The 22,127-nt window shown below is 47.6% G+C and overlaps 1 long non-coding RNA gene across 2 annotated transcripts in view; it reads left to right on the forward strand.

The window, feature by feature from the left end:
- Positions 1–22,127, forward strand: part of LOC110361563 (uncharacterized) — a 33,303-nt gene extending 11,176 nt beyond the window's left edge. The window contains exons 2-8 of one of the 2 annotated variants that reach the window (XR_010472705.1): positions 5,461–5,631; positions 7,695–9,670; positions 13,145–13,312; positions 16,241–16,529; positions 19,650–20,139; positions 20,252–20,416; positions 21,899–22,127. This is a non-coding gene — a long non-coding RNA (uncharacterized LOC110361563). Of the gene's footprint in view, positions 1–5,460; positions 5,632–7,694; positions 9,671–13,144; positions 13,313–16,240; positions 16,530–19,649; positions 20,140–20,251; positions 21,873–21,898 lie in introns of those variants that run through there. The other variant, XR_010472706.1, reaches the window with a different exon arrangement.

The following is a 22,127-nucleotide window of genomic DNA, read 5'->3' on the forward strand; positions in this document are numbered from 1 at the left end:
TTGGGTTGGTATCGGTGGCACTGCAGCCACACCTGCACGGAGGTCACTGAATCCCCCCCCAAAATCCTTGGCAGAATGAGAACTAACAATTTCCATTATTCTTCTTTGCAACTCTTCAATTTGCACTTGGCAAACGTGGGGCAGCAAGAGAGAGGGAAACTGTTGGGTGCACAACCGGAGGTGATGGCGCGACTGATGCTTTGCTTGTATCTCTTGCTCAATCGAACCTTTTGAAGCCATCCTGGAGTGGAAGCCAACGTGCAGCAGATCCTTTGCAAGAGCAAAGGGGGGCACTGCATGGCCATGGCAGGGGCACAGTGGTGGTTTTGGGCAGGTGATGGCAAGAGGGTTGGAGCTGGGCTGCCTGTTTTGGCATCTCCCCCAGGCTCAGCTGCCTTGGGTTCATCAGGAAGAACACTGGCGACAGTTATCGCTTTTCTAACCCGCTTGATTCCTCCTTGTGCTTTAAAGCAAAGGCTTTTTCCCCACGGCACCGTATAGTTTAACAGCAGCCTGTTTATAAATGCAGGCTCATTCCAATTAAAAACCAAAACTTATTAGGAATTGCTTTCCAAGGGACCTACTCCAAGTGGGGACCGAGGCCATTTGTCATACAGCAGCCAAAATTTAAAAAAATGTTTGTTTTAGAGTGCACATGGGAATGGGCTATTCCCCCTCATGGGAACTGGCTGATCCCCCGCCTGGGAGCCCTCAATGGTGCTTTGATGAGGACAAAAAAGTCTTAAGCACAAAAGTCCCCTTTAGCTCAAGGACTCAGGGGATAATCATGCCGGGAAAGCGAAGTGTCAGTGGGGAAAGTTGGTCCTTGATGCTTTAGTTGGACGTCAGCATTTTGGTGACCCAGCCATCCTGCACTCAGTCCCCATCCTGGTAGATCCTAAAGACGTGATGACACTTGCTCCTTGGTGACGTTGCAGGTCTCACACATTGTAAAACAAGCAAGAAATAAAGCATTGACCCAGAAATAACAATAGAGAAAAATGCTGAAGGCCAGGATGAGAAAATCTTTAAGGACGGGATTGTTCGTGCTTCTCGTTTGTCTCCGGCTCCAGTTCTTGGGGCTAATGTCCTTCCAGTGGATTTCACCCTGTCATCATGGGAGCCAAAGATTTGCTCTATTTTGTTAACAGGAGCTGGTGTGATGTGACACCGGGTTGACAGATGATGATTTAGAGCTGCACTAAATACAGTGACTAAGTACTGTGACATTTTTGATGGCACCAAGTGACACAGGTTGTTCTTTGTAGCCATCGGCTGGTGAGACATGGTGACAATATGGTCCTGGATCGCGGGTCTTCGTTAGAGCCTGGTGGCACCTAAGCCATTTAGTTTTGAAGGGTTTGGTGAATGTTCTGAGCCCTTTATTCCAATGCTATCCCAGGTTCTAACATTTTAAAATATCATTTTTTAGTGTGGTGCAGTGTTTCTCCAAGCTTTTTTTTTCAGCTTAATTCACCCATCCACATTTATGGCACAATTGCCACATTCCCAGGACAGAGATGCAGGGCTCTAATTTTGCTGCTATTCATAAAGTAACGTGAAAACCCCAGTGCCACAGTTCAGGCCTCTTCCCCAACCCTGCCTGTTCATAGATGGGCTGCTGCATTGGACTCAATGATCTTAAAGGTATTTTCCTATCTAAACAGTTCTGTGATTGTTCACTGTAAAATGCCCATACCAAGATCCTATATCAGAGTGAGTGGGGCTTATGAAGGCCAGGGCTGCGGTGCAAAAATGGAGACCCCACTTCCAGCAAGCAGGGAGGTCTTCCAGGACAGCGGAGCGATTTAAGGCCTTAAACCTGACTTTGAGATACCTTCCAGTTGATGGCAAGAGAGGGAGAAGCTTGAAGTGCGGGGTGATGTGGGCCCATGGCCTTGGGTAACCATATCTTAGGGAGTCTCAGGGCACCACCTATATATAGGTATGCATATAAATGCTTATGTGTGTGTGTGTATAGGTATATATATGTATGTATGTGTGTACGTATGTATGGCCTCAAGTTGCACCAGGGGAGGTTTAGATTGGATATGAAGAAAAATTTCTTCCCAGAAAGGGTTGTCGGGCATTGGAACAGGCTGCCCAGGGCAGTGGTGGAGTCACCATCCCTGGAGGGGTTTAAAAGGTGCAGAGATGAGGTTCTTAGGGACATGGTCTAATGACAGTGTTAGATTAATGGTTGGACTCGATGATCTGGAGGGTCTTGTCCAACCAAAATGATTCTATGATTCTATGTGTGTTATATATTGCAATCAGTCTGCCTGCAGGCAGCTGTTGAAATGGTCACTCCATCACTTTTGTGAGGGGTGGAAAATAAGCCAGACTGCCGAGAAAAAAGAGGGATATTGAAGTCAACTAAGAAAATTAAGGGTGAAAAAAAGGATCGATCTGTGGCTGGGGATATGGGAGCACAAATCGCTTTGTTTTTCTCCCATTTCCCCACCTGCCTGTATGCTTGGACAAGCTTTTGTGTGCTCTTGCTGCCAACTTGCTTTCCCGCAGCCTATTGCACTTTGGTGCCCGGGAACCTCCTGCAAAGTGCCTGCATGGCCACGGCAGGAGACCCATGAGCTTGATGGCGCCATGGAACAAAAACAGTTGCAGATTTTCCTGAGCCCCAAAGGTCTCCCTTTCCTCCACTCCCACAACTGTTCATATAAATCTCACCTGCTGCTCACAGAGAACACCTGTCTCCTCTCGCTGCCCCCTCCTGCTCAACCCCCCGGCTCAGAAAGGGAGAGGAGTGGCAGCTCTTGCTGTTTGGGGATGCAATATTGGACAGGACGTTTTGATGCAATTGTACTGTGTCCAGTTCTGGGCTCCCCAGTTTGAGAAGGACAAGGAAATACGGGAGAGAGTTGGACAGAGGGCTACAAGGATAACGAGGAGTCTGGATCATCTTTCTCATGAGGAGCGACTGAGAGAGCTGGGGCTGCTCAGCTGGAGAAGAGAAGCTGAGAGGGGATCTTACCACTGTGATAAATATCTCAGGGGCGGCTGTCAAGAGGGTGGACCTTTTCAGTGGTGCCCAACGACGGGATGATGGGCAGTGGGCACAGACGGAAACACAGGAGGTTCCATCTGAATCTGAGGAGAAACTTGTTTGCTGGGAGGTGCCAGAGCCTGGCCCAGGCTGCCCAGAGCGGGTGTGGAGTCTCCTTCTCTGAGACATTCAAACCCACCTGGACACAACCATGTGTGATCTGCTCTGTGACCCTGCGTGAGCAGGTGGGTTGGACTGGGTGATCTCCAGAGGTCCCTTCAACCCCAGCCACCCTGTGATTCTGTGACAGGCAAAGAGCGTGGAGAGCTGCAGAACTGAGCTGCAACGGTGGCGAAGTTGCCTGTAATAACTACAATAAAGCTGTGAGCATCACAGCTCCCTGCCCCATCCCCAGCAGGGTTTGCCTTTGGCAATCGGTCCCAGCAGAGATGCTGGGTGCTGTGAAATATCTTCTGGGCATGTTTGAGGCAACAGAGAAGTAAATGCTCTGAAGCTTTTATAAAACTGGCCTCTGCCTCCTGCGTGGGTTAGAAACAAGTGGTTTGGTATTTCTTTTTTCTCGGGAGCTCTTTCCCTGCCTGCCCTTTCTGTGTGACACAGCATCACCTGCTCTCGGAGCCAGACAAAGAGGGGTCTGGGTGAGGGCGAGGGCTGGCAGCCAGCAGAGGGGCTGCGAGGCTCTGGGGGTGCTCAGTCCCAAAATGGGGCAGGGAGAGGTATCACCCCCCAGCCCGGGCTGTCAGCTCAGAGCTCCCTCACCAGGGGCTTAAACTACATTTTTTGTGCAAAACTTGTGTTTTCCTTGCAAAGGAAGCATTTTTGCATTTTTTTTTTTTTAAAAGGATAACAGCTGTAAACTGCCATGTATTTTTTGCTTGCCTGCCTAGAAAAAGTTATGGAAATCTCATTTTTAAAGTGAAATTGTGGGGATACAATGTCCAAGTGATACAACTGTGTTTTTAGTGTTCTGAGGGCTCAGCACAACAAGCACCTTATGTATCCTGATCTGTTTATAAGGAGAAGTCCTATACGTGCTGTAAGCAGCTGCCTAGAGATTGCTCCAGAATTTAAGGCCAGACCCTGGGGAAAAACCTTCCCTTTTTTTAATCCTCATCTGTATTTTAAAGAAGGCAGCATTTCTTCTGCTGAGTTTGTTTGAAAATCAGCATCGGGCGGGGTCACAGCCAAGTTACTGGAGACCTTGTCCTGTCATAGAACTATTCATTTTCTTTCATAACTATTCATTATCTTCCCTTTTCTCCCCCATCCTATTGGCTCAGCATCATCAGACCTGTCCGTAAGACCAACAACACTCATTTCTTCTGGTCACCGAAATTTAATCTCGGGCTCAGACGGAGCATTAACAACCACCTGTGCATGGGGACACATGCCGTTCGGTTTATTGCGGCGCGGAGGGAAATGCCTTGTGCGCTGCTGGGTTACACAGTTCCCCCATCAGATCTATTATTAAAGATACTCCTGCCACTGAGCTCATTAAGAAATACATTCCCCAGCTCCTTCTTGTTCAGCCGCTGCCTTTTTAAAAATTGAACCTTTTAATTTGAATGAATCTTTAATTCGATTCTGTCTCCTTTCGTGCTCTCCCTATAAAGAGCTATTCCCCAGGTTCCTTAGGATGAGGAATTATTTGATCAGGTTAAAATGTGGATGTGTAGCTGTGGAATTGATCTAATTTTGTTGATGCGGCTGCAGGATTTTATTGCCTGCTTGTAGCAGGGATGTGTAATCATGAAAGAGTGAGAGGATGGGAAGTCCTGGGGTTTCTCCGTCTGCGCTGCTCGTCTCCAATGGATTTAGCACATGGAGCAGTAAAGGGAAGGGCTCACGGTTGGGCTGGTTTCCTTGTTTTCTTGAGGAGATGCTTCATTTTCAGCTGTGCATTTTTTTTGTACTAGAGCTCTCCATGCAACAGGATGCTGGAAGGAAGGGGGAACAAAAATTACTCCATGGAGACTTTTAGGAGGGGTTAATGGACACTTTTAGGTCTTGATCCTATTTCTATAAAGTGAACGGCCACAGGGCTTGAGCCTTTTGTCTCCGGAGGAACGAACCAAGTTGGGGACCGGAGCCAAACTGGAATGTGGTGAGAGGCTCTGTATTTGTGGGCTTTTGGTTTGGGCTACATGTTGGATATCCAGCTGGTGAGTGCGTTGCGTAACCCGCATGGGGCTGCGATGCTGCTGCAATTAAATGCACATGGCTGCAAGCCTGATCCGGGCAAAGTGTGTCTGATCCAGGCAAACCATCCGCGGGGCCTGATGTTCCATGGCGTGATGTGATAGGGACGAAATCCCTTTCCTGCCCAGACCTCAGATCCTTCCTGCAAACTCTTTCTTGTCTGACAGAGGAGATGGAGGAGGTGGTTACAGCTGATAAACGGAAAATCCTGTGTGTTCTCTTCCTTCCCCTGGCAGGGTTGTCCTAGACATCTCTAAACCACAACACCGTGTTCATCAAACCGATGTACAGAAAAGCATCTTCCCTGCTTATCATCACTGCCGGACAAACGGCACGACAAAGTGCCTTGCTCTGCTCCTGCTCCCTGTGGATGGCAATGGATGGACTCCTGATTTATATCATTGGAGGTGAGACCCTGGACCCCAACCACACTTATCCCCAGCACCTTCATACCAAAATGACAAAAGTCGCCTCAGGTCCAGGCTCCCACCCTGGGGTGAGCTGGTGCCTTTGCAGCACCCCCGGCCCTCAGCACGGGACACACATGGACCTGCTGGAGAGAGGCCAGAGGAGCCACAGAAATGATGCAAGGCTGGAACAGCTCTGCTGGGAGGACAGGCTGAGAGAGTTGGGGTGTTCAGCTGGAGAAGAGAAGCTCCGGGGAGACCTAATTGTGGCTTTTCAGTGCTTAAAAGGGGCTGGCAATAAAGATGGGGACAGACATTTTAACAGGGCCTCTTGCGACAGGACAAGGGGTGATGTTTTAAACTAAAAACAAGGAGATTCAGGCTGGACATGAGGAAGAAATTGTTGGCCCTGAGGGTGGTGAGAGTCTGGCCCAGGTTGGCCAGAGAGGTGGTAGATGAACCATCCCTGGAGACATCCCAGGCCAGGCTGGACGGGACTCTGAGCAACCTGAGCTGGTGAAGATGTCCCTGCTCATGGCAGGGGTGGCACTGGGTGAGCTTTGGAGGTCCCTTCCAACCCAAACTGTTCTGTGATTCTCTGACTTTCCTTAAAATCTCCTCCACAGGGTGTTTTCGGCAAGGAGCCGGGCCCAGGTGTGTGTCCGTGGGGACAGGGCCAGCAGTGATTTGCCTGTAAACAGCTTTTAATGCTCCAACATGATTTCTCCATCCTTTGCAGCTGCCAGATGTGGCCGTCTCCCTGCTCCCTGCCTGCCAGGTGGTGCAATGGGGTTTGGGTTGCAATCCTGTTTTGGAGAACAGTGCAGCACAGTTGCCTCAGGTCTCTGCCTCAGGACATCAACCCTTTGCCCCCCTGTGCCCCCACAGCAGGGGTCTGGGGATTGCTGCAGCTCAGCTGTGTCATTGCAGCTCAGTCTGGGGGGCTCTGGCTTGTAGCAGAGATAGTGTCACTTGGTCCCTGCGGATGATGGCTGTGGGTTTGGACTTCGCTTTACTGTGCGTTCAGGCACTAAATCACCTTGAAAACTCCCTTTAGCTGGCATCAGAGGGTACTATGGGTGGGATAAACCACCATCACCAGCCTCAACCTAGTGGAGCTGGGCAAGGGGATGGACTTCTGAGAGCATGGCTGTGACTACGTCCCATGAGGGTGCACCCAAAACTGGCCCTTGTGCTCCAGAAAACCTCCTGGGTGCTCCCTGCATCTCCACGCACCTCAAGCAGAGTCGTGACCAAGCTGTGAGGCTTTGCCTTTAATGCCCCCTGCACCCCAGGAGGAGAATCAGGGCACAGACAAGTCCCAGCTGCCTGAGACCCCTCCACTTGCCAGGGTGCCAGGACCAGCAGCGTTTGCCCCCTAATTCGGGGGACACAGTGGGATTGCTCCAAAGGGACACGGACCATGACATTTTGGGAACTTAAAGTAGACCTAAACTCCAGGCCTGGCTTTGTGCACAGATCTCATGAAAAGCATCATGTGCTGAAGAGCTTATTTCCCATCCAGGGTGGGTGGACACCACAGTGGAAAAAAGAAATGCAGCTTTTGTGCTGCCGGATCCAAATCGGCCATCTGTGTTTAAGAGCTCGGCTACTATAAACACGGGCGGTGAAACCTGGTTAACCCCTGCTTGGGGTCTCTGGGAGCCAAAACATGCCTGTGGTTGTGCTGGTCCTGGCTCTGGGGGTGGGAAGATGAAGGTGCTCTGGAATCCCTTATTTTTCAGATGCTATCGGTACAGATAAAACTGGAGTTTGTGACTGGTTTAGATGAAATTTGACCAGTAACACCATTCCCAGCCTGATTTTTATACCTCTGTTCCTCTCCCCCTGTACTCCCTGCTTCAAATGTTTTATGGATTATGCAACTCCTGCCAAAGGATTTGAGTTTGAAACCGTACTATATTTTGGCCTGTAAAGATGTTGAATGAACAGTTTAAAACTCTGAGTCGTTAAAACTGTCCAGGAGAACCTAATGAATGTTATTTACTGTGCTCAGCTAAAATTCAGCTTTTCTTCTCCTATTTTCTATATTTCTCTTTTAGAAACAGCAGCCAAAATCATCTGGAAAGCATTCCTTGCTAGAGACAAACTGGATCGGTAAGTGGAAATGTCAGTTTTTAAGAATCTCCGCCACTGCTTTGAAGTAACTTCATTTTTTTGTTTGATTGCTCTGATTCAAAAGCTTTATCTTCCAGGCTATCTCTTAAAAAAGGAAATTTAGTGGCTGCAGATAGCATGAAACAAAAAGAAAGCTGCCAAATCCTGATCTTTTGATGCTGGTCTCTTCAGAAGGCTGCCTAGGTGGGCTGGCTCCTGGGCTCCCGCTCCGACTGGGCAGCACTGCTGAGCTGAACGTGGTTACTCCCTGTTCCTGTGATGCTGGAGAGGTCAGAATAGGACCCCCCGTCTTTAATTTCTGTTTGTGTTGCTGAGCTTAGCCTTGGAAATGGAAATCTGACTTGAAAAGGAGCTACTTGTGATTAGAGGTTGTGAAAAAAAAAAAAATCTAATGAGTTGCTGCTTTTAATTCCACATTTGAAAGGCAATCTATTACTGTCTTTTATCACTTCTGTCTCCTATTAGAGAAGCAATCTCATGCTGGGACTCTTTCAACACCCAGGCAGTTAATATACATTATAATTATTGCCTAATGTATGAATAGCCTGGTGTGCCCAAGTTCTCTGTGCGTTTTTACTCCGCTCCTGGAAAGCCCATACAGTACATCAGCAGAGCTGGAGTGAGGATCTCATGAGACCGATGAAGGTTTTATTTTAAATTATTTATTTTTTGCATTGGGCTGTCACCTCAGGGGTTCTGTTTGAGAACAAATGCAGAATACTCGTGTAGGAAGAGGTGATTCCTGACCTGGAGAGGTTATGGAGAGATGGGTAGAGGAGGAAAAAGAAGGGGAGAAATCCCAGGAGATGAGCAGGGGATAGTACTGAGGACATCAGCTGTCCGTGAGCTTGGGAGGTCTGGGTTTATGATGGAATTCCAGCTGCTGTTAAGAAAACCAAACCAAAACAAATAATGACATTTTTTAAAGGAAAACATTTCCTCAAATGTCATTTCAACCAGAGCAAAAATATTTTTTGTCCCTGATTTATACATGTGTGCTAATTTTCAGGTCATTTAGCCACATTTAAAGCAAAAAGCAGAAGCAAAAAGGGTCTGAATGCTGACTGTCAAAGCAAAACCTTCGCCCCACACCGAAGGAGGGGTTTGATTTGCCCCTGGTCTCCCAGCTGCGGTCTCACTGCTCAAAGACACTCAGGACCAGCACGGGGTTGCCGCTCGCTGCCCCGACTGATGAGCGACGCAGCCATCAAACCCCAACCTCTCCGTGACCCGGCACGTGGGTTTTCAGACAAGCCAGAAGCTCACAGCGGGTTGTGAAAATCCTTTATTCCTCACCACATGTTGGGGACAGCTTGATGCAACGATGTGGTTTCGGTGCTGCAACGAGCACCAGGCAGCGTGGCACAGCTTTATCCTTTGAACGTTCATTTGAACCTTCTCTCGAGGCTGCTGGCAAACTCCTGGTTCTCCCTCTTCCCCATGGCAGCTTCCCTGAGGACCATCCACATCCAAGGATGATGTGAACCCGAGACCTCACCGATAAACCACTCTATGAACCACCATCGCTGGAGGATGGAAGTCTGGGCTGTTCCTTCCACCCCATGGGGTGCTCATCCCTGCCAGGAACCCACATTGGTCACAACACCAAGACCAGCTGGATTGGCTCAAACCTGCAGGATTTACCTCTTCCTAGAACTGCTCTTAGAATGCAGTTAATTATTTACAAGCCTTAACACTTACAGCCACATGGACCCAAGGATAGAAGGGCATTAGAATTCCTCTTGATGCTCACCAGGCCTGACTAATAAAATAATGTCCAACAAGGACATCAATTAGCCGCCGATTCGCTAACGCTTTGCGAGGCTAATGACAGCTGGGGCGAGGAATTTGAAACCCGAGTCATTTCTCCAGCCTGCACCGGGGGTGCCAGGGATAAAAGGTTAGTCATGTGTACCAAATGCAGCGTGAGCTCCTCCATTATTTATGTGTGTCAAACAGACAAGGAGCGTTTCAATGCCTGCAGTCACTCTGTGGTAATTTGTATTATATAAACAGATATAATCTGGTCATTAATACACAAAATTCTGAGGGAGATGACAGTAATGAATCTGGAATATATTATTCCATTGACTTGTTCCGCTGCTACATAACAGTCTTGATTAATAAGAACCAGTATACCATAGCCAGCAGCACTGATGAGCACAGTGGGGTTCATGGTGGACACAAGGTACGTAGCTTTGCTCTTTGCTTTTTGTCCTAAAGTTTTCAGCCAAACTCTAGCTATAAACCGATGGGATTCAGACTCCCTTTTCTCCAGGTCAGGTCTCTCCTGTTTGCTGGCTCAGGACCGCTCATGTTGCATCAGTCGCTGCTTGGCATTGCACACCCCACATCTCTGGCTCTGCTGAGCTGGGTTGGGCTCATTGGCTTTCCTGTTCCTTCCCACCTCTTGGGAGAATGCTTTCAGTAATAGTTAATAACCGACTTCTTTTTTTTGTAGTGGTGTAATAGGCATTTTCTGGGAAAGTGAAGGTGGGTGTGTTGGGACATCATTTAGACACTTGTCTTGCCATGACTGCACAAATACAGCAGATCTGTGCCACTCTCCGTAGACTTTTTTCTTAAGACACTGGAAGTTGAACATACCAACTGGTACACACCTCTGGGTGTCTGCCATGAGTGGGGTGGCTCAACTATTGACTGTTGAGCCAACAGTGGCCCATGGGAATTGTTTACATGGGCTGATTTCCATGCAGCTGCAGGTAGGCTGGATATGAGGAAGAAATTTTTGACACTGAGGGTGGTGAGAGCCTGGCCCAGGTTGGCCAGAGAGGTGGTGGATGAACCATCCTTGGAGACATCCCAGGCCAGGCTGGACGGGGCTCTGAGCAGCCTGAGCTGGTGAAGATGTCCCTGCTCATGGCAGGGATGGCACTGGGTGAGCTTGGAAGGTCCCTTCCAACCCAAACCACTCTGTGATTCTATGAAATGGTGACATCTTTGTGGGTCAACAGCAGGATGGCCACCATCACACAGCACTGCCATGAAGCAACAGTGCCCCCATCTTGAAAAGACCATCTGGCTACCTGTGATGGGAAAGTGGTCAACATGGGCTCAGTCAGGGAGGTAGAGACCAAGGTGGTGCCTTGTCCTGGAAGTGAGCCTGGCCATGTGCTCATAGAGCTGTCCTGGGCTCACCATTTCTCTGGGTCTATCTCCATCAGTGAACGGTTTCAGTGACTAACTCTGCCTTTCCGGCAGCTCTGAGGACGTTTTGGGAACTCCCTTGAGGGCTGCAGCAGGGAAAAGGCTGAGGATTATTTATATGGAGCTTCTAAACCAGCTCTGCAAAAAACAATCTCTGTTAACAAACCCAGATGAAGTGGGTTTGGGAGTGTCCAGCTGGAAAGGTATACTCTTGATCCCACAGCAAGTCCCAAGCCCAAGAGCTGTAAGGGAGACTCAGCAAGATCCTGTCCCACCCAACACCCTGGTCCTTCTTGCTGCTTTGAGAGCAGCGTCCAGCAATGACAGCACAGGCTTCTCATTAGATTTAATCTCCAGGATCCCAGGGGCAAACCCAGAGGGGTTCAACTAGATGACCTTAAAAGGTCTCGTCCAACCCAAACTTCTATGATTCTACAAGGACAGGAAAGATCTGTTTGCCAATGGTACAACTGACTCGTATCTACCAGTGGAGATATGGGAGAGATTTACCGTCAGGCTGCTCCCAGTGTTTTAGATGTTGCATTATCCATTCTTACCTAACGTACTTTTTGGCTGTGCCTCTGCATGGAAACTCCCAGTGTTGCTCATGTCAACAAAGCAGCAATGGGAAATCTGGAGGTGAAAGCCCAGCACAGACGGTTCTGCCTAGCTGCAGGTTGTACAAACCCAGTTATTTAAAAATATCCAGCCTCTGCCTAACGGTCACCCTAGTTACCACTGGAGTGAAAAGTATGTCATCAGCCCCATATGATCTAACCTCACCATCTGGCTGTTTTCAAAGGGCACACATCAAAAATATTGCTTTTACATTGCTGCCTTTTCTGCAGGGTTATTGCCGCCTGTGTGGAAGACAAGAAGTTTCCCTGTACTTAAAAAAAAATGCTGCAATTGCCCTAATTCTCTTCGCTGTCTCCTGCTTCTTGTGCCCTTTTGTTTCCCATATAGCTGATCTATAGATCCTACTTTCTGATTTGTGTTGACTGCCTTTGCGTTCCCTGTACTCCATTAGTTTCATAAAGGATATTTGTATTCTCTTGGCGAAGAAGGCGTCGTTGTTTTAACCAGTGTTATAGTCTCTGAGCTGTCAGATTGTGGCTTTTGGTTACTATAGAGAAATGTTCTTTGATATTCCTCTTTTTTTTAAAAAATATTTTTTGTCTTTAACATCTTTCTCTGAACTGATTTGGCTTGTGATTGTTTTCAGGTCTGTAACAGCAGCCTGGGAGAGCAGCAAGGCACTATCTTCCTGGGTTTGATTTTATTCTGTCTACAAATAACAAATGTTTTCAAGTGGCAATCACTTCCTACCTAAGCTACTATATGTTTTTAGTCCTGTGATCAAATTCTGCCAAGCATCTGCCAAGAAAAAAGGTCTAATATACAATTCTCCCCTGTTGGATGTGTGAGTTCTTTTGAGATAGGAAATAATCACCATCATCTTTACAAATACGGAGGCTGTTTCAGCACTGGAGGCAGCTTTTCCTGCAGCATTTTCTCCATTTGAAGTTTCCCCATGACAATCTGGCCCTTTTCCCCTCCCTGCCTTTGGCAGCTGCTCAGGGAGACATTCAGATGGTTCGCAGGTTTGATTTTGTGCTCCACTGCAGATACTGGATGGTCTATTTTGTGCTTTCTGTTTTAGATGATTGAGCCATCAATTTTCAGATTAATTTACTACTGAGTCCAATGACCTGCATGCTTGTGATCCTATTTCTAACAGTTCTCCATCTTGTCCCCACTTCAGCCTTCCTGAGGGCCGTTATTTTAACACTCATCTTCCCACCAGGTTCCCATCTTTCCAGCTAGGCCAAATTTCTGCCTGTACAACATGATTCCTGTTTATTAGCCAGGACCTACCTTGGGTGGATAGGTGATGAAAGAATTTCTTCCCACTTCCTTCAGCGCTTTGATTAATTTTGTTCTCATCACCTTCATTATGTGCTAAATGAGTTTCCGTTTGTTCCTTCTTTGCACCTTTCCCTTTTGTTGTTAGTTTAACACCTCCCTGCCTAAGGCAGCCTGTCTTTGCCTCAGAAAATTGCTTTCCAATTTGGGAAGGAAGCTACCAAAATCCTCCAGATCACCTCATGGAGAGGCGAGATAAGTGCTTTGCAAATGACACCCATCTTGCCACTTCCATGGTCAGCTTTTCCATCGAACACCTTCTGTTTTTCTTCATCTACAGGAGAGGAGGGACCTCTGAAGGTCCTCTGGGCACCTTTTCAGCATCCTTTCAAGTGATGTGCCCTAAGAAACAAGAGAGATGGTGATTTAGGGACATTGGTGCCATTATCAAGCTGCAGCTGGGCTCCTGGCTTCCCATCTCTGGTGTACCTGCTGGAGCTATCACAAGGTAGCTATGGCTTTCTTTTGGAATGGATCTGATCCCTTGGGAAGCTGGTTTGGCTTGTCAAAATAGCAGAAAACTAACCGGGAGCGGGGGGAAAAGAAAGAGTAAAATATTGTGCTCTGCTGGGCTGAGGAGGGGATAAGACTGTGCGGTCAGGAGGGGGAGAGAGGAGAAAAAGGAGTGATGTCCCATCTGCAGCTCAGTCACTGCAGGAAGCCCAAGTCTTTCCAACAAGTAGCCTTCTTGCGGGATCCAGCCATCTTCCTGGAACAGCCAAAACCCCTCTTTGTGGGCAGGCTGGATTTACTTAGGTTTTATTTACAATTGGAATGCAATTAATTTGACTATATTTGTGCCATCACCTCTGTCCCAACTGTTCCCTGTGCACAGGGTGTGAGTCCTGCTGGACCCTCCGTCGCATTTCATCACCTGCAAGTGCAGGGAGAGATTTTGTTGTTTTCACATTGATGACTTAAAGACAGCGGGGAACTCCTTATGACACTGGGTTTCTCATTGTGTTTTTTTTTCACCAGAAAGTGATTTTTTCTCTTCTGGACAGAAATGATAAAATGGGATGATCAGTTGAGATCATCGCTGATTGTGAATGCCATTCAGAAAAATGCTTCCTTTCCCTCCCCAGCCGTAAGCATCTATAAGCATCCTGCTCATCAACAAACACTCCAGCAGATGCAAAGCATCCCTTGGAAACCATGGTGAGAGCTGCACACATGCTTAGGTGCTCCACTGAACTGGGGCCTCTCTAAACAAGAAGAGACCATTAGTTTTGGCTCATTAGCTTAACCGAGATGACTATTAAATCCCACTCCTCCCACTGCTTTCTGTAAAATAAACTTAGAAATGAGCCATCTTTGCAGCTGTGACTAGTAATAAATCCAATTAATTTCCATGTCTTTAGTGTTAATATATGCATCAGACATGTCAGTGCTGCCTTTTTGTTTCCTTCATGGAAAATCATGTCTCAGAGATTTCCGTTTAATTAGAATGGGAATTTGCTCCTCTGTGAATATATTCCTCCAGGAAGCCACTTACTGAGAGGTATCATCTTCAGTCCCAGGGAATGGCGTTACTGTTTGGGTTTTTTTTTTCTTAAAAGAATCGCATATGACAATTAGTATCACAACAAATTAATACTTCCCCTGCTAATTTAAGAGTTAAGGAAAAAAAAAAACCCTCCACGTTGTGCTGTGAAGATGTCGCCAAACAAACAAAGCAGTGACCAAAGGCACAGATCCACTTCTCTTTGAAATCTACATAGTAATTACCATTTATTGTCCTTCCTCCTTCATTGATGACTCCGATACAAAGGGTACAGCAAACAGCTGCGTGGGATTCATGGTCAGATCCATTAGCAGAAGCAAGTATTTCGGCAGCGAGTCTCATGCCAGTTGTTTAAGACTGGATAACAAGCTGGGAGGAAAAACCACACGGGTCATGGCTCTGTAGCAAAGTCTTTTAGGAAGCATTGCTGGTGCTGCTCTTCTTGATTACAGGGAGATCAGAGCCCCAGAACAGATGGAGGGATGAAGTGCACAAGCTCAAGCGAAGCCTTTGAAAGTTTATCAGCCCTTGTACTCCAAAAACTGCCCCTAGGTGCCTTGTAGCTGGATGTCAAAGAGCACAGCCCACTCAAAACAGGAGCCCAAGGCTACTGGTGCAGACCTCAAGGTGTCATGTGCTCTGCAGAGAGAAGAAGAAGCTGGAACTTGAGTCCTGTGCCGAAACAACTTTTAATTGTATTATATCCAATAGAAAACTGTCCCATAAGCCAAATTTACATGAAAAACTCTGCTACCAACCTCCCTCCCTCCTTCCACTGCCCAATCCTTCTTCTCCACCTTTACAAATAACGCGAACTCCCAGCTTCGTTTTCTGAGATATCCCAGAGCACTGCGGATGCTTTTATTTCTGCCTATCTCTCGTGTTACACCCAGGAATGGCTATTTCTCCTTGCAAAGGTTATCTGTGTTTGAAGCCCTCCTCCCCACGGACAGAATCATAAGGTCTCTGATGAGGAACAGCAGGTCTTTGTTCATTCTCAATGCATGGGGCTGTAAATCCTCCGAGGGTGACCAGGGAAACGGAGAGTTTGCTGCCCTCATAAATCTCCTGGGGTGGCTGCTGCCGCCACCATGTGCTCTCCAAGGACTGCAGGTTTCCGATGGTCTCTGCAATTGCAGGATAGAAAATAAGCCAGCGTATGTGCTAGGGAACGGGAACAAAGTATGTTTTTTTGGCCACTATAGTTAAAAGGTCCCCTGGATACACCGCTGTGGGTGGTTGGGAAAGACAAGAGGGTGTAAAAGTCTTTGGAGCTTTTCCCCTGCTTCTTGGTTAAACTGTTGTTGATCATCTGGGCTTTGTGCTGGAAGCACTGGCAAAACCCCTGCTGTGGTAAACCTGGAGTGGCACCCACATTTAGAGTTGGTGCACCCCCTGGGAAATTACCTGTGGTCTGGGGAATAGTGGGCAAGGTCTGAGCAGATGGGTGCAATCCAGCCAGCACCCTACGGTCTGGATGCAGTTCTTGGGCTGGGTCCATCCTCTCCTCACCTTTTATCTTGCTCTGGCTTCGGAGCAGGAGGGGAGAGGACAGGGAATGTCACTAGGGCAGTGAGTAACACGCAGGAGCCAAACACTTGTTATTGTACCAACATTTGCTATCCAGTCCTCCCCAACACTGTGGCCCATCTCAAATACCCTCTGGTTAGTGTGTTCGTATACTTCTCCGAGAAAGATGAAGCTCTTGCCTCATCACAGCAGTGCTGGGTGCTGTGTTTGTCTCTTCCAATGCAGCAGGGTAATTATAAAAGCTCATGACAGGTTCTCAAAGTGCTGCTGGGCTGCAAAGAGCTGTTGATTTTGGTGTTTGTTTGTTTTTTCTTCAAGTTTTCTGATTTTGATCTTTCCCAGGAGGAATCCCTGTCTAACCATGTCATCCAGCAGCGTGAAGGAGCCTGATCTTCCAGCAGTAGCACCAGATGGTGATGAGTAAGCTCCGTGAACACGTGCCAGCTCTCTTCTCATCTCCGTGTCTCAGCTTGGGCGGGTGACTTTTCTCCCCATCTCTCCCTCCTGCTCAGTAGGATGGAGCATTTACTGTTCCTCTTTATCTGCCACCCAAACGAAGGTTGCTTGGTGTCTCCAGCCCTCGTGCTTTTGTTCAGAGCAGAAGACAATTAACGGAGCAGGTTGAAGGCAGGTATTGCCCACAAGGCAGTTGTCATGCCTGTCTCTCCTCATTACCGGTCTCATGTTTAGTCTTTGTGCCGGGCTCCCCTTGAGTCGAGCTGCCTCTTGTCGAGGACAAGAGCTGTTTCTCTGGATGTGTGTCGCTCCCCAGCAGCGGTGGGGGAGCCTGAGGGAGCCGTTCCCTCCAGCTGCTCTGACTTTCTTGGTGTTCTTGCTGCCATGACCAGCAAGGAAGGACCTGCTGGTTCCTTGGGCCTTTTGTTGCTCAAAGTAACAGCCTCCTTACAGGCCCTACAGCCCTTGGCTGGATGCTCCTTCCTCCTCCTTCTGGCAAGCATTTAATAAGAAAACCCTCCAGTGATGCTCTTCCCAGCAGGCCCACGATGTGGCTATTTGAATTCTGCCTTTTCTTTATAACCAGGTTCATTTTCTTCCTCCTCCAGGCAATTTGTAATGCCTATGGGAGGGCTATCATATCCTCCTGCTGCCTTAGATGTCTGAGCATCACTTCCCCTGCTCGCCCAGACAATCGGCAGTCTATTTGTTTTCAGTCTCTATGGAGCAAGCCCGGCCTTTTATTTCATAGCTTTATTCTGCCCTGGAGCTCCCTTGCCAAAGCAGAAGAGTTGAGCTCCACATGCTGAGATGCAACTGGCACTGGTGTGAGACGGGAAGCGGGTTTGGATTTGGCCACGTGGCCCAGATGGTTTTTGTTTTGATTTCTTTATTTGTTTGCTACTTTGCCTGACGCTTGCTGCTTCACTCTGGAGGATCTTAGCTTTTGTTATAAACAAATCAAAATTAAAAAAACAAAAAAGGAAAAGAAGGTGTTGGAGGAAGCAGTGACATTTGGAAATGTATGCAAAGCAATGTGGTGATGTTTTCCCAAGTCTGCTGAAAACCTGAAACACCAGCTCGGAGGCAGATCGAGTCTCTCCATCTTTGGTGTCAGTTGCCTTCCTCGGCTGCAGCCCCCAGCAGGCAACCGCTAAGTGATCGCTATATGACATTTTAATAATAACCAAAGGCTGAGGATTTCACATGACTCTGGGAGTTGGGTTACAGAGCTGGGCTGTGGAAGGTTTAAGTTTTTGGAAGTGCAGCCAAACTGGAGGAGCTCTGCAAACCCTGTGCACTCCCAGGCTGAGCATCTGCACAATATATACACCAAGGTGGTGCCTCAGTTTTGCATCTCAGTTAGGTGGAGTTGGGGAAAGTATCATCAATCTAACTCTTGCACAGGAACATGGTTTAATAGCTCCCTGCCTGCAGTTCAATCTTTTTAATAACTGTAAGCACAGATCAGAGTGAGGTGCAAGCTAAAAAATTCACATCCCAATCCAAAACATGAATGTGCCAGTGTTTGGGTGTGTAGGTCCGGAGCTGGAGTCTGACTCACTTGCAAATAGGGACCCTTTGCAAAAACATGGATCAAGGTTCAAATTCCTGTCCCTCCTCCAAAATTAAGTAAATGTTGAAGAAATTCAGAGAACTCAGTGTTTTGGTTCTGGGTCATCTAAGCGGGGTGAAGTGTGTGCTTAAGTGCTTTGTTGAATAGGAAGAGACTTGAGCGTGTGCTTAATGTTATTAAGTGCTTACCTGTTTTTGTTGAATCAGGGCCTCTGGCTTTTAAAGTCAATACTAACCCCTTAGGCTGCGTCTGAAAGGATTTGGAAAAGAAGTGGCATCCAGATACTGCTGGATGTTTGACTGCTGAGATCCACATTCCTGCTTTGAAGTCTTGTTCCTCTAAATCTACTCTCATTGCTATTCCAAATCATCTAAATGAATTGTCCCTGGCCAACAGGTGATTATGCAATAGACGATAGGGAGTTACAGACACTTAACACAGGCCCTGGCACAACTGCTGGAGAAGTTCAGCTCTCCTGCAGTTTCCATCCATGATCACAAGCCAGCACGGTAATACCGGGATATCAATGTGTGATGCTGTTTTGCTGGCCCAACTGAAGAGGCACAACACAGGACTTCTGCGTCCTCTTTTGGTGATTGCTATTAGAATCATAGAATCATTTAGGTTGTGAAAGACCCTTAAGATCATTGAGTCCAACTGTTACAGAATCACAGAATCACAGAATCGACTGGGTTGGAAAAGACCTCAGAGATCATCGAGTCCAACCCTTGGTCCAACTCTAGTCCGTTTACTAGATCATGGCACTAAGTGCCATGTCCAATCTCAGTTTAAAAACCTCCAGGGACGGTGAGTCCAGCACCTCCCTGGGCAGCCATTCCAATGCCTGACCACTCTCTCTGTAAAGAATTTCTTTCTAATATCCAGCCTAAATTTCCCCTGGTAGAGTTTAAGCCCATGGCCCCTTGTCCTATTGCTGACTGCCTGGGAGAAGAGACCAATCCCCGCCTGGCTATAACTTCCCTTCAGGTAGTTATAGAGAGTGATGAGGTCACCTCTAAGCCTCCTCTTCTCTAGACTTGTAACTTCTCTAGACTCCTCTTCTCTGCTCCTTGTAACCAGCTTCTCCTTGCTGTACGAGCCCCTGAAGTCAGTTTGGTTAAAAGGAGTAGGTGAGCATAACCCTTTTCAGCAGGGTTTGTTGCGATAGGACAAGAGGTGATGGTTTTAAACTAAAGGGGAGATGCATGCTGGACATGAAGAAGGAATTTTTTACACTGAGGGTGGTGAAACATTGTCTCAGGTTGTCCAGAGAGGTGGTGGATGAACCATCCCTGGAGACATCCCAGGCCAGGCTGGACGGGGCTTTGAGCAACCTGAGCTGGTGAAGATGTCCCTGCTCATGGCATGGGGGGCACTGGGGGAGCTGTGAAGGTCCCTTCCAACCCAAACCACTCTGTGATTCGATGAGCTCAGCTGGCTCCCCGTGGGTGATGTGGTTTAGGGAGGGATCAGAGGAACACAGCTGGCTGATCCATCACCAGGGAACAGAGAGTGGCTGCAGGCAGTGAACTTTTCAGCCAACATAGATGCTTCTGGCAAGGAGGTGTCCCCAAAAATCTGCAATAAGAGGCTGGGTATGAATGTCATGCCCTGGAACAGTGTTTTGGTGGCACAAGAGCTGGAACTGGTAAGCAGTGTTTGAGAGAAGTGAAACTCCTGAAAAAAGTGAGGAAAACAGCAATTTCTCCTGCTTTACAGGTTAAAGAGTTTTGGAGACCAGGATGGAAATAGATGGAAAACTTATGCATGGATGAAAGGCCTGAAATGAAATACATTATGCATGAGGCTAACAGCTGGAATCTGAGAGCTGCTTTGAAGGTAATCACCTGAAAAGCGAGAATGATTCTGGGCAACAATTTCAGCCTACTGCAGAAGCACCAAAATGGTTATCAGAACCCAGTTTTCCTTTTAAAGGAAAGACAAAGTCGAAACCGCATGATTGGAGTTGCCTTTTCCAGACAAACTAGACACATCCCTCCCTCCCTGTGTCCTCTCCCCGGCCTGGAGGGACAGGCAGCTGCTGAGTCTGAGCCAGGACAGGGCTGGCAGTGCTGTCCCGTGACTAACAGCGCCATCGGAGGGAGAAGCTTTGATTTGCAGTGCCAGCATCTTTTGAAACGAAATAACTTCCCCAGTGCTGCTTTGCCCAATGGTCCTGTCTGCACATCTGATGCTCACACAGCAAACGGTAAGGCAAAGATGCAGCGTGTCCTGAATTAACAGTTCAGCCGTGAGATTCAGATTAAAGTTTTGGGCCAATAATTTCTGGAAATTGAAATGCCATTCTTTTTCTCTTACAGGTTTGCGGATGCTTGGGTTGATAGAAAATGTGTTCTTCCAGGACAAAGCCTTCACTAAAGAAGATTAAAAAGTGATATTTTCTCTTAAGACAACATTGAGAAGAAGCTCGATACTACAAAAATGGTAGAACAATTAAAACAACAGAGATTCAGGTACCATTGCAGGTCAGTTTGCACCTGAATTCAAAGCCAGCCTTTTGCATGTGGCAGTTTCTCAGCTCACGTTTTAAGTTAAGGCTCAGAGACTGACAGCAAGTCCCTCCGGAGCCCTGTCTGTTCCGATTCACATCCCGTTGTTTACGTGTCGTGGGCTCCATGACTGCACACCTGACCTTCCAAGTTTTATGGGACTCACTGATGCGAAGCCTGGAGCCAACAACACCTCCCTTCCTCCAGGCACGTGCCTTGAGCAACAGCAGGAGGACTGTGTTTGTTCTCCCTCGCACAGTGGAAAGGGAAAGAGATTTACGTTGGCTTTTTTTTAGTGGTTTCTTGACCTGTTGTTATACACTTAATGAGACTCACTTCTGTTAACCATCTGAGTATGGAAAACCAGCAAAGAGACAGTGTGTGGAGATGAAGCTGAAAAATTTAGGTTAAGTTCTTAAATGCAAAATTAAGTTCTTAAATGCAAAGAACGGGAGGATGAGATAGTGAGAGCAAAGTGATGCACTGAGGGCTGCCTAGCAGACCAATACTACAACAAGGTCTTTTCAGCTTTCTTCCTTACATGTGGCATCTTCTGGTTTACATGGAGAGCCCAAACGACAGGGAATGGTACACCAAATTCTTCTGCCTCTGCCGCTGATGTGTGACCTTGGTTGAGTTACTCAGCCCACCTCAGGTTGCCCATATGCAAAAGAAGGTTAAAAGCCAGCTCATAAAATGTGCTCTTTGGTGCAAACAAGGTATGTGCAGATTGCCTCTGATTCAAGGACCATTTTTCACTGGCAGTGGAGTTGATGTAAAGGGGCCTTTGGCCAAGTGAGCATCAGTTGATACCGAATGGACTCCTTCGAGGCTGTGAGGTTAGAGTTTTCTGAGTAAAAAAAATAAAGGCAAAAGTGCGAATGTCCTTGCTGTTGCTGTCAGATTTGTATGAGCTAAAACATGTTGTGGGTGCAATTTGATCTTGCTCAGCTTCCCACGGCATTCAGGAAGCTTGGAAAGCCTTTCCATGAGCACTTCCACCCAGCTCCAGGCTCCCATCACGTGTCCTACTTCAGCTGAGGTGTTCTCGTGTCCAAAGAGCACAACTGCAGCCATCTCTGCTTTGTCACAGGCAGTTTGAATGCAAATTGTGCTGGAAATTATGTCCTTTCTTCTGGGAAGGGCTTACTGCTTTGAGCATGAACCTCTCTGGTCCTGGGTTGAACACTGAGCTGTGTCTATTAGAGATGTGTGGTGAGGTCAGTGAGATGATTCAGCTAGCAGGGAAAGTATGAAGTGTGTAAATCTGTGTGGGACAAAACATGTGGCTCATGCTGCTGTCACTATCGCTATACCTTCATCACTCACCGTAATTAACTGACCAGGTTAGCCCTGTATGGGGAAAGTGTCTGCACCGTCTGAAACAGTACTACATTACTGCCTAACATGAGAGCTGTTGCTATATAATTAAGTAGCGATGTTACCATGGTTTTGCAGTGTCTCCAAAGCAGAGCTGGCCCCAGCATTGCCTCTCTTGTTGCCTCCCTCCTCCTCACCCCTGCGTGGGTGTCCATCCGCTGCAGCACAGGAACACGGGAAGGCTGGAGGTGAGTCCCACTCTGCCCTGGGCAGGGAGCTGGAGCTGAGCACAGCTGCTGGGACGTGGGGCTGAGAGAGGGACGTGGATGGGTTTTTCTGGGGAGCAGGGGGACTTAGCTATCTGGAG

This window comes from Columba livia, chromosome 5, assembly GCF_036013475.1.
Source record: "Columba livia isolate bColLiv1 breed racing homer chromosome 5, bColLiv1.pat.W.v2, whole genome shotgun sequence".
In the NCBI taxonomy this organism is placed as follows: Eukaryota; Metazoa; Chordata; class Aves; order Columbiformes; family Columbidae; genus Columba; species Columba livia.